Source organism: Cotesia typhae, unplaced genomic scaffold (assembly GCF_013202065.1).
Source record: "Cotesia typhae breed Kobodo isofemale line unplaced genomic scaffold, CoteBio_Ctyphae contig_5, whole genome shotgun sequence".
Taxonomy (NCBI): domain Eukaryota; kingdom Metazoa; phylum Arthropoda; class Insecta; order Hymenoptera; family Braconidae; genus Cotesia; species Cotesia typhae.
In genome coordinates, this window is record NW_027423757.1 from 5,897,032 (window position 1) to 5,911,825 (window position 14,794).

The following is a 14,794-nucleotide window of genomic DNA, read 5'->3' on the forward strand; positions in this document are numbered from 1 at the left end:
AATGATAAGAGTATTAGAAATTCAAACTATTTGGAGGTTTCGAACTCGTTAAAAGTTTCCCGGAAGCTTCCTTCAATTACATTGCATCAACGATGAAATGAACGCTGTTATGTATATCATAATATTTACCCTTGTTGAAACCGCAAAAACGTCTGAACAAAAAGTTTTTAATAATTTTCTAAAATTCCCCGGTTTTCTCATTGTGTGTATTATTAGATTATTACTAAATGCTCTCGAATAACAAACAATAAGTTAAACTTTCCACATAAAGGTCCCTTGTTTTCCGTTACTAAAGAACAATGTCCTCTCATAATATGTTACACGATATGATTCAACATATAATATAATTAAATATACTGAGATATACTTTTAATAAATGTAGCTGCCGATATGGAAAAAAAAAAAAAATAAATTAAAAATGTATGAAATACAAACAAATAATTATTTTAAACTAAAAAATTTTCGAAAAATTTTCACATATATATTTTTAAGATATTTTATTTATGTGTTCAAATTATAGTTGAAATATATATAAAAATCTTCCAAAAGTTAACTATTAAAAATTTATATTTTTTATACAAATTTAGTGTATTATTCAATTATTTTTAATACTTTAACGTATATTTTTTATATAAATTATTTTTATGAGAGTTGCACATATATCTTATGTTAAAAGTTCAAGCATTGAGTTTAATTATCATAAATTGAAAAAGTCCATCGAATGTTAAATTTAATGCAACACACTCGACGTGTTACGCAAGAGGGCAGGACACTCGATGTGAACTTTATATTTTCTCGGAAAACAATTACCGTAGGAAGTAGTTTCGGTTTTTGTCAGTCTCAAAGGAGGAGAGTTGGAGCTCGCGACTTTTCCGGTCCTCGTCATTCACTTGGCCGCATTCCCAGTCTGCTTTTACGTGTATTGTTCCTCGCTTTATTTTTTCTTGCTCTTTTTCTGTTACTTCTACTACTACTACTACCGTTACTATTACTATCGCTACTACTATCATTATTATTATCATTATCTATTATCTTTTTATAACTATTATATACTCTGATATCTTTGTTTATTTTTTAATATTTTTTTTCTGTCTCCTCATCATTCTAGTTTTTCACTTACAGCTATCTCGGTTTCGCTAGAATATTCATCTCACTCTTACATTCATTCGTACTGCTGTTAGTATGCATATAGATGTCTTTACTTTTACTCCAAGTCAAGACTAGTAAGCTTGGCCGGTTTTTAATCTATCCAGAGGACATCTTTCTTTTTTTTTTAATTTTTTAACTTCCAACCTGTCGTCTCATCGTATTTTTTCATCGGTTTTTTTTCATTGTTTGCTGTTTCTTTTTCTTTTCATCCTATTCATTCTACTTTGCTTTACTGTACTGATCATATACAGACATATATTTATTTATTTATTTATTATTATTATTATTACTATCATTATTATTTAAATGTAAATACATGTAGAGATATATTGACAAGGGAGCTTGTAACCCCTGCCAAAAGAGAGATAACGTTGAATGTTCAGTGCCTCTCTTGAATATGCATGATGACAAACAGGCCACGCCGTATAGTAGACTACTATAAAGCAAAACTAAAGCATAAAAATTACAAAGAAAGTAACATTGCACGGTACTCAACGAGTGGAAAAGTGAAGCCAGTAACTCTCTGTGGTCCGGCGAATTTTTCCGAGCGTGCCACGAAACTGGCTTCCAATTAAGACAAAAGACATTTTTTCAAAAACTAAAGTAATTATGCATTTAATTAGTGCACGAAACAAATTTGAGGAACTATAATTTCTCTTTGTTGTGAACGTTACATGATTGTCCGAAAAATTTTAGCACCTATTTTTATTACCTCTTTAGCAAAAAATTATTTTTCGAAGCTATTTTATATTGAGTAGAAAATTACTTTAGTCTAATTCGAACAAAAATTAATATTATTAATTTTACAAATGACATAATGTCCTAATTATTTTAGATCGCTCTAAAACTTGGAAATTAACTAAAATTTATGATAGTTCAATCCAATAACTGCTCTCTGAATATTTGATATTGATTTAAAAATTTTTCGGCAAAATTCGACGATTGAAAAAATATTTATTTTTGCTAATAAAAACTTTATAATTAAAAAAATACATTTCAAGCTAAAATTTTTTCGTGTGTGTTTATTTTTTTCAACTATTATTTCGAATAAAAATATGAAATCGAAATGATCGAAATGATAAAATAAATAACGTAAAAATGGCTGGATATACTGGCAATAAATTACGATGTGGTAAATTTTTTTTAGATTGATGATAAAACCATGGAGGTTATATTTTTGGATAGACAAAAATATATAGATATTATTCACGTGGGAATGCATATATGTATTCAAGCTAGAGAATTATGTATTATGTCGAGATTCTACTGCGTATAAATACGCGCAGCTTGATAATTACTAAACCTATATGCTTCTTTAAATATATATACACAGAGAAATATGGTAGGATATCAGGATCAGTAGTAAGCACATGATGTTGACTTTATGCATACGGATAATCCTAAACGTGTCATAAGTAAAATGCCGTGGGGCAGATTGTCAAGAGAAGTGCAAAAGTACTCATACCATCGAGAATCAAACGCTTCGAGGAATTGAGGAAATTCGATCGTGCAAGTCGTTCTATTCTGCTGAAAATGTATTATATGTAACCGTTGTTCTGAGAAACTAGAAGCGTCACGTTGCATTTATTTTTTCCTATCTAATGTAATGTGATCCAATGCAATGTATTTATTTTTTTTAATTCCGTTTTATTGTCTGTTATTGGAAAATGTGAGGAAGTGAATTAAATATAAACCAATATTTGTGTTTAATAATCTAATTAAATCTTTATTTAAACTTCTAAAATATAATTAAATGATATTGTAAAAATATAACGAAGAATATAGAGATAATAATTAATATAGTAAGGCACGTGTTAGCATGTAATTCCGCCAAGAGTACATAGCACGAGAAAGAATAAAAAAATGTAGGGGAGAGGAGTCGTATGCGCCGTCAAGCGGCGCGTAGATCGCCGCCAACTCACTAGCGATAATAATAATAAGCTTAAGCTGGCTTGGGTAAATCTCGACTTCTTAACAGAAAAATATGAAACCATGTTTTTATTTTCTTTTTAAATGAAAATTTATCACAAATTGTAAAAAAAAATATTATTACATTGAAGGGATGAATATTCACTTTTAATACTGGTATTGTTACATCATCAGACTGAGGTCATATACGGTTTTGAGAATTACAAGCAATTAATAGTAATCAAGACTAATGAGAGCTTTAATAAATCTGTGCAACCAAATCCCTGGTAATAGTCTGATGAAATTCGTTTAGTAGGATTGACAGAGAATTTTAGTTGTAAGCTGCATAGAGAATGGAGATATATTCGGGTGGTATATTACCGACTAACAGCAACGTATTGAAGCTTTATGGCTTTCAATAACATTTTTCTATGCAGATTTTATTTGAGTTAATTTCACTACTCTTGATGCCTGAGCGCTCGTAACTCTCTGGAGTGTTGGTTGTGGGTTGGCCCGAAAAAAACTCAAATCTCCAAGCGAGGGAACCTCGTTACCAATGACGATGGATGGTGATCTAGTTCCAGTACAATTGCCCGTCAACTGGTCGCTACAGGGTTGTCATTTTCGTGTTCACTGGAGGTCATTATTGCATTCATCCTGTAAAATAGAAACTAAACGATTTCTATCGAATACCAGCTATTTCCCGAGTTCGCACAATTTAGTATCATCTAGAGCGAGATCTTTAATCATTTAATCTTCATTAAGAGAGATCAAATAAGCTCATCTGCATCCACCGTGTTCTGCATATGCTGTAATGTGTAAAATACTCGTAAAAAATTTTCCGCTGCTTGTATTCAACATTTTCCATTTCAAAGATTTTTTCTTCTTTCTCTCTTCTTCTCGCCTTCTCCCCAACATATATAGAATAAAAACGTCATGAAAAAAATAAATCCTGACTCTTTCACACTTTGTGAAGCAACAGACCACTCTCGCATATATAACTTTGGCGCATCCTCCAGAATTTTTACCGTTACTTTTTCTTTTTATACACATTGCTTAACACGCCGTTGCGCAATCTTTCACCCTCGTTTTACCTAAGAATCGCAATCCATCCGTATAACGAGCTTCTGTTGCCTTGTGTCTGCATATACTGAATTTTTTCATCTTAAATTCCTTCCTCATAAGCGCTCCTCTCTTTACTAATATATTAATATACGTAAAACTTTTAGAAAGTTAACGGTATTAATTTTTGATTTTTTGAAAATCCATCTCAAACAATAACAAACTTTTTATCGCACTTGCAGTCACTAGTCGGTAGCGAAAAAAGATTTGACTTTTTGTTGGCCTTCTTAGAGTAATAAAAAAAAATAAAAATAAAAATAAAAACAGAAAAAGGCAAGTTTTGCAGAGGTAGCAGCAGCTATAGCTTTTGACGTTGGTAAAACTATAAACCTTATTGTCGGGTTTCTTAGCTGTTTTTGTTTTTGTTTTTTCTTCTGTTTATTTTTTTGCTAAGACGAAACTCAGCTTTTACCCTTCACTTTGTACCCAGTTCGAAGAGTAGTCTCGCAGTAGACAAGTTCAGAGTCATGCACGCCACAACAATGCGCTAAGTTTTCTTCTCTAAGTTCTGTTCTGTCGTATGGTTTGTCTTATTCTCTTTCTTCGAACCTCATAAACTTCTTCGGTCTTTCTCTTTTTGCGAATCTAAGTATTTATAGACTTGGTCCTTCTTTAACCTCGTAGAGTTTATAGTCGTCTGTCGCATCGAAAACTCCAGGAGGAAAACGAGGACGAGGACGAGATTTAACGAAATCCTTCGTTGAAAATAAACGAGAAGGCAAACGGGAATAAAGAGAATATAAAAAGGGTAGTGAATAAGATAAAATATACCAGCACCACGAGTTTTCCTGTTTGCATCGTCTCACAGTCGACAGGACGCTTCCGCAAACGTAAATCGAAGGAAAACGGCTTTTGGCGATTGTTGAACCGACAGAAACGCCCATTACGATTGAGTAAGGATATTTAGGTATTTTCCAATAAACCACACACCCATAAACTATAAATTAAACTATTTAAATTTTCAACAGCATTGTTTTATCCTTTAACCGAAGTCACATCAATTATTTCATCACATCACATATATGTTTTCTTCTTTGTCTTCTAAAAGTAATTTGCTTTTTTTTTATTTAATATAAGTAATTTTCTATTTTCCGAGCTTGAGAGTGCAGAATATTTGAAAAATGCCATCTCGACGTAACGCAGCAACTTGCTGTATGTGTACCAAGAAAGTGGATTCACTCATCATTTTACATTATTTTTTTGTTCATGGGTAGCTCTCGCATACCTCTCTTTGCTTCCACAGCCTTTGTGCGCCAGATTTTACCCGTAAAAAAAAATTATATTTTATGTCGACATTCTAATGAGATTTTGAATTATGCTGCATTTACTTAACCCAGATTAACGCGAGCTCGAACTCTCACCAGGAGAAAATAAAAAAAATTGTTATATAAATTATAATGCTATTGCGGGTGAAGGGTATTCTATCATCTCAAAAATATAATAGTATAATTGGAAGGTAATAGGCGATAAAGTCTTAGTTTTGATATTTTTATAAGAAAATTCCGCTCATATTTAAAACTATTATGCATTTTACATTAACTCCTAGTCACGGTTAAAAATATTCTGACATTTTAATCTTAGATTTCAAAGTTTCAGTGTTAGTGAAATTGTCATTGTTATTATTAACTTATTATTTTCTTATAAACCTCGTTTTTCGATTTTAAACAAAACGTTTAAAGAAAACTGTCTACATAAAATATATATCATAAATACTTTACTTTACAATCAAACGTTTATTTTCTTAGCAACCTTCGCTAGTAAAAAAGTTTACAAAGAAAAACAATTTCATTATGCACACACGTTTTATGTATTTATATTTGAAAGAAACAAACCAGCAATACTATTATTTTTTTTTCTATTTTAATAAAACAATTTTAAAAAATTTTCAAATATTCTGTGAACTACCTTTGTGTTCTGGCTTTGATATTTTATAAAAACTTTTCTACTTCATATAGGTTGTCGGTTTTTTTTTGTCAGAGGTACGCGTAAAGCTCTATATTATTCATCGATCCTCGCGAGTTACTGGGCCAATAAATACTTACTCACGTGCAGGAAAAAGAACGGAGATTAGGGGTAAAAAAAATTAAAAATCGCGTTTCTTTGAGCTTTACACAATTTTATGTGAGAAAATCAGATAGATCTAAAAGTAATATATTATGGCAAGTGAAAAATGTTAAAAATATTGGAGATGACGAGTAGAGTGAGGTAAAAGGAAGCAATATTACCGAATGTCACGAAATGCAAGAACGTTCATATTTAGTTTTTATTCGTAAAGCTCATTCAAGAATGTGTGAGTAAGTATGTAAGAGTATTAGGTTTGTTGTGTATCAGTACACATCAGATAGCTGTATAGTTATATTGCAGCCTGGCACACAACGCGACGTTATTAAGCCATCTCTTATCGGTTATATCCTTCGGTGAAGTCGAGTGCCAGCCGCAAGGGTCGAATTCGACCTCAAGCCAAGCACCTAACATCTAAAATCTAGATCTACGTATACGCCTCACTGCCTCTCACCACTGAACGAAGTAAGCGAGAAAGTACTCTCGGTGTAGTTAAGAGAGTAAGTTCTGTACAAAGTGCACTGTGGAGGAAATACTGCACAGTGAAGAATCAACGGCTGACCCTATGTGGAATGTTTCTACTTCTACTGGCTTACAAAACGCTACTGCCGAGATACTAAGAATTTATTCGTGACATTTACATCCTGCTTTCAACGACTTAAAAGCTTTAAAAATGACAACTGTTACGACCTTTTTAACTTATTTATTATTATATATCTTCATTCTGCTTTATTATTATTTATTATTATTAATTGCGTTAAAATAACTCACTAACTTTGTAATAAATTTTGTTATTAAAATACTTTTTAAATTTTTATAGATAGTACAGGTTAATTTTCATTCTTAATTACTTTATTAATTTAAGAATTTATACAATTATTAGTAAATTAAAATTATTTGCCAAAAAAACAAGAAATAAAAAAATATTAATTAAACTTTTAATGGTATTTAAGTCCTGCAAGTAATAATTCACGTAAAAGAGATTTTAACTTTATTTGATTAATAAAAAAAAAAAAAAAAAATTAACTAACTTTCGACATTATTTTCGCAGGTACCGCGCGGTACCATTACTATCAAGTGAGTTAGAGTAAAAATTCTTATCACGGAATGAACAATTTCAGTCATTAATAACTTGAATTACCAATTATCATGAGACCGAGGGTCCGCAAAGTTGATTTGATGTTTTAGGCAAATGAGAGGAATGTAACACACCTCAAAGCAGTGAGTATTGTGTGTGAAAATTGAGTATTCACACATTGTTGTCAGCGAGCGAGGTACAATTTACAATGATGTAATGTTATTGTTTGTAACATCAAAAACAACATTCACCTCCCAATCACAGGCTATTGTAACCCGGCTGTCTTCGTCATCAGTGTCAACACACTGTGAAGACCTTTCAATGAGTTCCCATTACTGAGTATAATATGTGCCTTCATCAACTACTAAATCATTCGTAATCAATCACTCTAGGGATATCTGGTTCAATTGATGCTGCAGTAATTTATTTCGAGCGACATCGTCCATTTACTTTATTGACATTATATCTGACTCCATTCCTTGTATTTGAATTCATTTTAATTAGCGATCAACAATCAGCATGCTATAGGTAATTTGTAATATTGCTTGTGATAGTTCTCATAAGCATTATTGATGTTTTTTTCAATACATCGAATAATTATTTTCAATCAAAGTTACAAAGCATGCAAATAATTCTATAGCTTTCTTCGATTACGTACGGAAATTTTTTATGGAAATCAATCTCAATACGTTTACCGGAAATTATTTTTTTATGTACTTGAAATCAAGTTCTTTTTACGATAGTTTATTAGAGATGAATTTGCTTTCTATAATCCTCAGTCGAAATATTTGACGGAAATTGAACGTTTTTTTAATGTAAATTGAACATTCTCAACATTTTAAATGTAAATTGAATGCATTAAAGTTTGCATTGAATAAAATTTAATGAAATCTATCCAAGCTGGAAGTTAAGATCTATATATACTTTCATTAACTATATGCTTTGAGCCCGAAACATGATGCAATGTATAACAATGACCTAGAAAATTATTTAATTAACTTCCCGGTATGAAAATCAATGATGATAAAAAATTGAAAAGTTATTTGTTTTACTTGAAAGGTGTGTATCACATTGGACTTTTTTTAATTACCAAATCGTATGTTATTCAAAGGTTTTAGATAGATTAGTGCTCTTGTCAGATTCAAAATTTTATAAGCATTATTCCTGAACTCGTAAATTAATTAAGTCTTTTGGGACGTAAATTGTGGGAATGGAAAAAAATTTTACAAAAATGATAAAAAATTAATTTTTTAAATCGAGTAATCTGGTGTTAACTTCATTTTTCATCTTCAATTTTCAGAGTTAAATTTTTTGAACTTTCATGAAAAAAAAATTCTCAATGCCTACCAACTTACGATCATTTTAATCGAAAAGATCTTTTTTTTAACGTAACAAAGTGTTGGTTTTTACTTCAATCTATAGAAAGTGTATTTTAACGATCTAAAAATAATCCTACGAAAATTACATTGTGTCCTTACGAGATTATTATTTATTTTTTTTTTTTTTTTTCAAATTTTTAATGAAACTCTTTCAGCGGTCTTCTAAGATCTCAAAGTGACTTTTAAGGCGCTCAGAAACACTACAACTTATTCATTTATTTAAAGCACTTCAATAAACCTGCGTTTGTTAAAAATGAAAATTTTGCATGTATAGTCTACCGTAAAAAAATGAATTGTCAAAGAGAATATTTTTACAGATTGAAATATAGAAGTCGTACAACTCGACCATTATTAATTTTTCTATGCGTATTCACAAAAACAAAATTCAATTTTAAGGAAAATCAATAGTCATATAGAAAAAAAAATTTATTTTTTTCTCCATTCGGAAATTTTCACTATCTTCATCTTTTATTTAGGACACATATTTTGAGAGTATAAAAGTAAATAGTCTGTCCGTGGTGTGTATTTATCTTCCCCAAAGTTTCTAATATTTCACAGATATTTCCCATTAGCTCATAATCTTATTTATGGGTATCGTAACTCAAAACATTTGACCTAAATATTGTCAGAGCTAGCGGATGATCATTAAATACTAAACAATAAATAATTCATAATTTTATTTATGTATAATGATTTAATTAAATGGAATAATTGGCAATAAATACTACTTAAATTTTCGAGAGGGAACATTAAATAAAATTTTAGTATCAAACAAAAATTCTGCAATCAGAGTAACAAGTTAATATTCTTTATGTAAATGTCGAAAATGTTAAAGTATAATAATTAAGAATTTTGACTGTGATATTTATCATTTCGTACCTAAAAAATGATCGCATGATATGTAAAAAGTATAAAATTCAGTTATTAAATTATACCAACACTTAATTAAAAACTTTTATCAATATCCTGCACGTAAAAAAATAGGGACTGCAACATGATACATTCCTGTGGTAACGAATCATGTTTCAATAACAGGAGAATTCTGAGGCAGGTAATAATAATAATAATCATTCAAATTTTATAACTAAGAAATAAATTTCACTTCTATTTCACTCTTGTTGCTCAGAGTAACAGAGTGAATTTTTTATATTCTTTATATATATGATATTTGTAAATTATATAAAATATATAAAAAGTTCACTCTGTTTTTTACAGTGTAGTTATAAAATTTGAATGATGATATATTATTATTATTATTATTATTATTATTTGTTATTAATTGCTCAGGGGGGTTTTCCCCGGAGTCCGACTCTCCGAGGGCCCAGCCTGAGCGCCATCCATTACTGCTGCACCACTCCGCACAACAAGGCGGTTAGTGATCACAGCAGGCCAAAGTCATTTCCCTTAAGAGACGGAGAGAACCAAGTAAAACAGCCTTCTGCATCCTAACTGCCAAGAACTCAGCTTTTGATGAGCAAGCTGGAACTTTGGCAAGTGAGGATACAAAAGACTGTTTCATCCCTCCTAGGACGCCAACAATCAGGACGACAAGCTTGACACGGTAACCTGGGTAAAGTTTGCCAATTTCAAACAGGAGATCCTGATATATTTGTCTTTTGTGCTCTTCTTTGGCTGAGATGTTGTATTCAGCCGGGGCCGAGAACTCAATGACATAAATGTCACGAGTGGCCTTGTCGAAGAGCACAATATCAGGTTTGTTGTGATCTATCCGCCGGGTTGTTGCAAATGGCATGTTCCAATAAATTTTGCAACTGTCATTCTCAACAACCTGGGGAATATCTCCTGGCAGATAAGGCAGCACTGGTGTCACGTCAATACCGTAGCAATGACGAAGATAGTAGTACAGTACTCTCAGGGCAGCATTGTGACGCTCGATATATGCACCTCTCGCCAGCATTGGACATGCCGACAAAAGGTGCATAAGCGTCTCCGGATGTTGTCTACACCTCCTACAGGACGTGTCCGGAAGCTGCACCTGGAGCACCTTGCTACGGTACTCAAGAGTGTTAATGACACCATCTTGGCAGGCAAATATGAACCCTTCAGTCTCGGACATCAGGCCCGCTGACTTTAAGAAGGAAAACGTCAGCTGGATGGACAAGCCATGATCACGCACGTGTTTAAAGAACACGCTGTGCATGGACTTGTCCATCAGTTCGCCAAGGAGTAGTTTTTCCTCGGCGTTCCTGATGACGCTCTTAAATTCCTCCTTTCGGAGTTCCATAAGAGCGTTTATTTCTCCAAGACCAAGGGTTCTTGCCGCATATATTGCTGCCTTATACAAGAATGACCCCTTATGCGCATTTTCATGTTTATGTACAATTTGTATAAGAAAGTCATCCTCGTCTGCAGTGAAATTGACAACTTCGTGTGTTAAACCCAGGACCAAACGGTCGTGAAGCCGCTCCAAACTCTGCAAACCTCTCCCACCGATGGACCGGGAGAGGTTTAATCTGGCGACTGATGAATTGGGGTGCATGCTCCGATTCATATTAATGATCTTACGGGTTTTGATGTCGAGATCTCGTAAATCCTTTCGGGCCCATTTCAGGACACCGAAAGAGTATAGTAAGACTGGGACAGCGAGCATGTTAGTAGCTGAGACTTTGTTTTTGCCGGAAAGTTCGGAGGACCAAATTTTCCGGAGTCTCCTAACATACTCGCTCTGGAGAGTTGTTCGGACTTCAGAGACCGCATGCATGCGGTGCTCTTCCATTCCTAGATATCTATACAACTCCCCGGCGTCTAATTGTCTTAAGACACTCCCATCTACTAACTCGACATCATCACCAGTATCAGAGCACTTACCCCTCGCCAGATGTACGACCGCACATTTGTCCAACCCAAAAGACATTCCGACATCTCGTGTGTACTCTGCTACGATGTTGAGGGCTGCTTGTAGATGATCTTCATCAGCACTATATAGCTTCAGATCATCCATGTAAAGCAGATGGGTGATCGAATATTTTCGATCACCCGGAGTCCCCACAGAGTACCCACGAGTTTTACGGAGAGCAACAGATATAGGCAGCAGTGAAATGCAAAACAGCAGAGGGCTCAAGGAATCGCCTTGGAAGACCCCTCGTTTGTACTCTACAACTCCGGTTACGTGCAATGCGTTTCCACTTCCAATGTGAAAACGCGTTCGCCAGAGCTGCATTGTACGCCGAATGCATTCCACTATTTCGGGATTGACTCCCAGGCATTTGAGTAGATATAAAATCAACTCATGTGGAGTTGAGTCAAATGCCTTGCGATAGAGTCAATCCAAGCCATTGACAGGTTGCGTTGATAGTAGATCGCATCTTGTAAGACGCATCGATCCACTATCAGGTTCTCCTTGCAACCTGACAGGCCTCTTTTACTGCCACGTTGTTCATATATCTGTTGCCATACAGGCTCTATCTGCTGCAAGATACGGTTATTTAAAATTTTTGTAAAAATTTTATAAACCGCATTCAAGCAGGTGATAGGCCTGAAATTCTTAGGGTCAGACAAGTCACCTTTTTTAGGTATCAGTACGGTTCGCCCTTCTACAAGCCAGTTCGGAATCAGATCGTCAGCTCTAATATACGATGTAAATATGCAGGCCAGATGGAGGTGGGTAGAAGTAAACTTCTTCCACCAGAAGACATTAATGCCATCTGGTCCCGGGGCAGCCCAATTTTTGCTGCCATTTAGAGCTCAACGAACTTCATCCACACTGACTGCAGGGCTCTCTTCATCAGCATTCTGCCGACGGTGTTCCCGACAGAATGCTTTGAAGTCGTGCAGAGCTGGAGTATTGGCGTTCACGTTTGGTTGATCTCCATACAACTCAGTCCAAAAAGCTTCCACCCGCTCAGGTGTTGGATAAGTCCCAGTAACATCGGTCTTTGCTGTCAGAAACCGTGAAGGGCTGGATCGAAAAAGGGCTGGATTATTATTATTATTATTATTATTATTATTATTATTATTATTATTATTATTATTATTATTATTGTTGTTGTTGCCTGTCACAGGATTTTCATGTTGCTACCAAAGGAATGTATTATGTTACAGCGCCTATTTTTTTCTGTCTGTAAATAATATATTATCATTATAAAAAGAAAAAAAAATTATATTAATATCTTATCAAATATATTTAAATTCACAGCACGCATCCCAGTACTCGAGAATCCGAGACTACCTCCATTGGTAGACTTAACAATCGCGGACTATCATGTTCCAACACTTAATTCCGGCTCTGTTATTCTAAACCTAATGAACTCAAGCGTAGCGACGTATCAGGATGAGATGACTTGATTTAACGGTGATGAGGACAATTCTCTTAATGGTTGACTATTCCGTGGAAACAGAGTAAATCTCGCGAAATATGAGTCTCTTTACCGGAAATGGAACTGTTAGGAGCTTTACGGTAAGATTATTGAGATGGTAACTCGGCGATACTCTCAAGGCGACCACCAGAGACACTTTTTGCGTTTAATGATGCCATATAAAAATTTATCTCTTTCTTTTGACTGTTTTTGTTATTATTTTTGTGCTAAAATATTCATTTCTGTGAGTTTTTATTCATGAAATAATATACGTTAACTCTTTCAATAAATATCTATTTTCATTAACCAGATAACGATCATAAATGCTGTTGTGATCCGGATGGATTTTTAAAATTTTCAATTAAATAAAATATCAACTATCAACTCGCTGTTAATTTATTTTTAATTTGAAAGTACTAAACGGATGATTTAAATGAACATTGTTGTCTTGCATTGCAATTTATTATCACTGAATGTTTGGATATACGTATGTAATAAATAACTTGACATTTATAAATAAATTCTAGCGCTATATAAAACTTAATAAATTAATGATAACGTTCGTTAAAATTAGAATGATAAAATCATTTGTACGGTCGTTAAATTGAATGAAAAAAGTTTTAATTGACTATAAAAATGTTTAAATTTTAAATTCACATTAAAGTGAAATAGCATCTGTGACTACAGAAAGAGCGGAGAATCCGCAATGACAATCGATCCACTTGAATCGAATTCAATTATATTTTAGCGTTTATTTAACAGATGTAACAAAAATTTTTCGCGACACTCTGCAGAACTATAATAGTCGATTTTTCACCAATTCCGGACCAATTACTTTTTCCCGGAGGCACGATGCCGCGCCGGAAGTAACCAGGGTGGTGATGGCAATCAAGTATTTTCAAAGCGAGCGCTTCACGTTCTCATACCACGCTCGATTCATTTCCGTCAGTTTGACTCTCGACGTTAAAAGCAATTGAATTAATACCGAAAAAAAGTTAAATATCAAATACATTTTTAGCCATTAAGTTTTTTACAATCGATCGCTAATATGAATTTATATTTTCTACTGATAAAATTATTTTTAATTGCCGTTGATTCTAGGCCATGAAACTCAAAATATTTTTCTTGGTTCAAGAATTTTTTTTTTTTAATCAAATTAAATTTTTTCAGTGTATAATTAATTTCGTTTTTCGTTAAGAATTTTATATTTTTGGTGTAAGAAAAAATGACGGGTGACTTATTTTTTAAAGTATAGAAAATATCGTAAATTTGAGCATTTTTGGGATTATTGAAACAAATCTGTAATATTTTAAATCAATGTTATATGACCAATCTTAATCAAGAGAATAAAAGTAAATAAAATTCTCGAATAAAGTATAAGCTATTTTATTTAAAAACAATGGAGCACTTGGTGTAAGACGAAGCTTTCCGAATGAAGAATTTCATCTTTCCATCCAAGTTTTATGTTCTTGATTTAAGACTAAATTTCTTCAATTAATTCGAATTGAAAATCTCCAAGCAAGAGTGTAATTTTAAATATATTTCTCTTGAATCAAGTAATTTTCTTTCATTGCGTCATAAATATGATATATAAAATGTCCACTTGAGAAAAAGAAAAGAAGAAAAATCAAGTCTTTTGATAATATTAATAATTGTAACAAGTGACAAGTTTATGACGTAAAATGTAATATTCGAAAGATAATTAATTCGGCATATCATAAAGTTACAGTATTAAACACCATTAGACATAAAGTGAGACCGAGAAAGTGAGAGAGTCGGTA

At 33.0% G+C, this 14,794-nt stretch overlaps 1 protein-coding gene across 1 annotated transcript in view; it reads right to left on the reverse strand.

The window, feature by feature from the left end:
• Rpiiic53 (RNA polymerase III subunit C53) overlaps positions 1-14,794 on the reverse strand; it is a 160,432-nt gene that overhangs the window by 109,494 nt on the left and 36,144 nt on the right. The gene's annotated exons all lie outside the window — the stretch shown is intronic.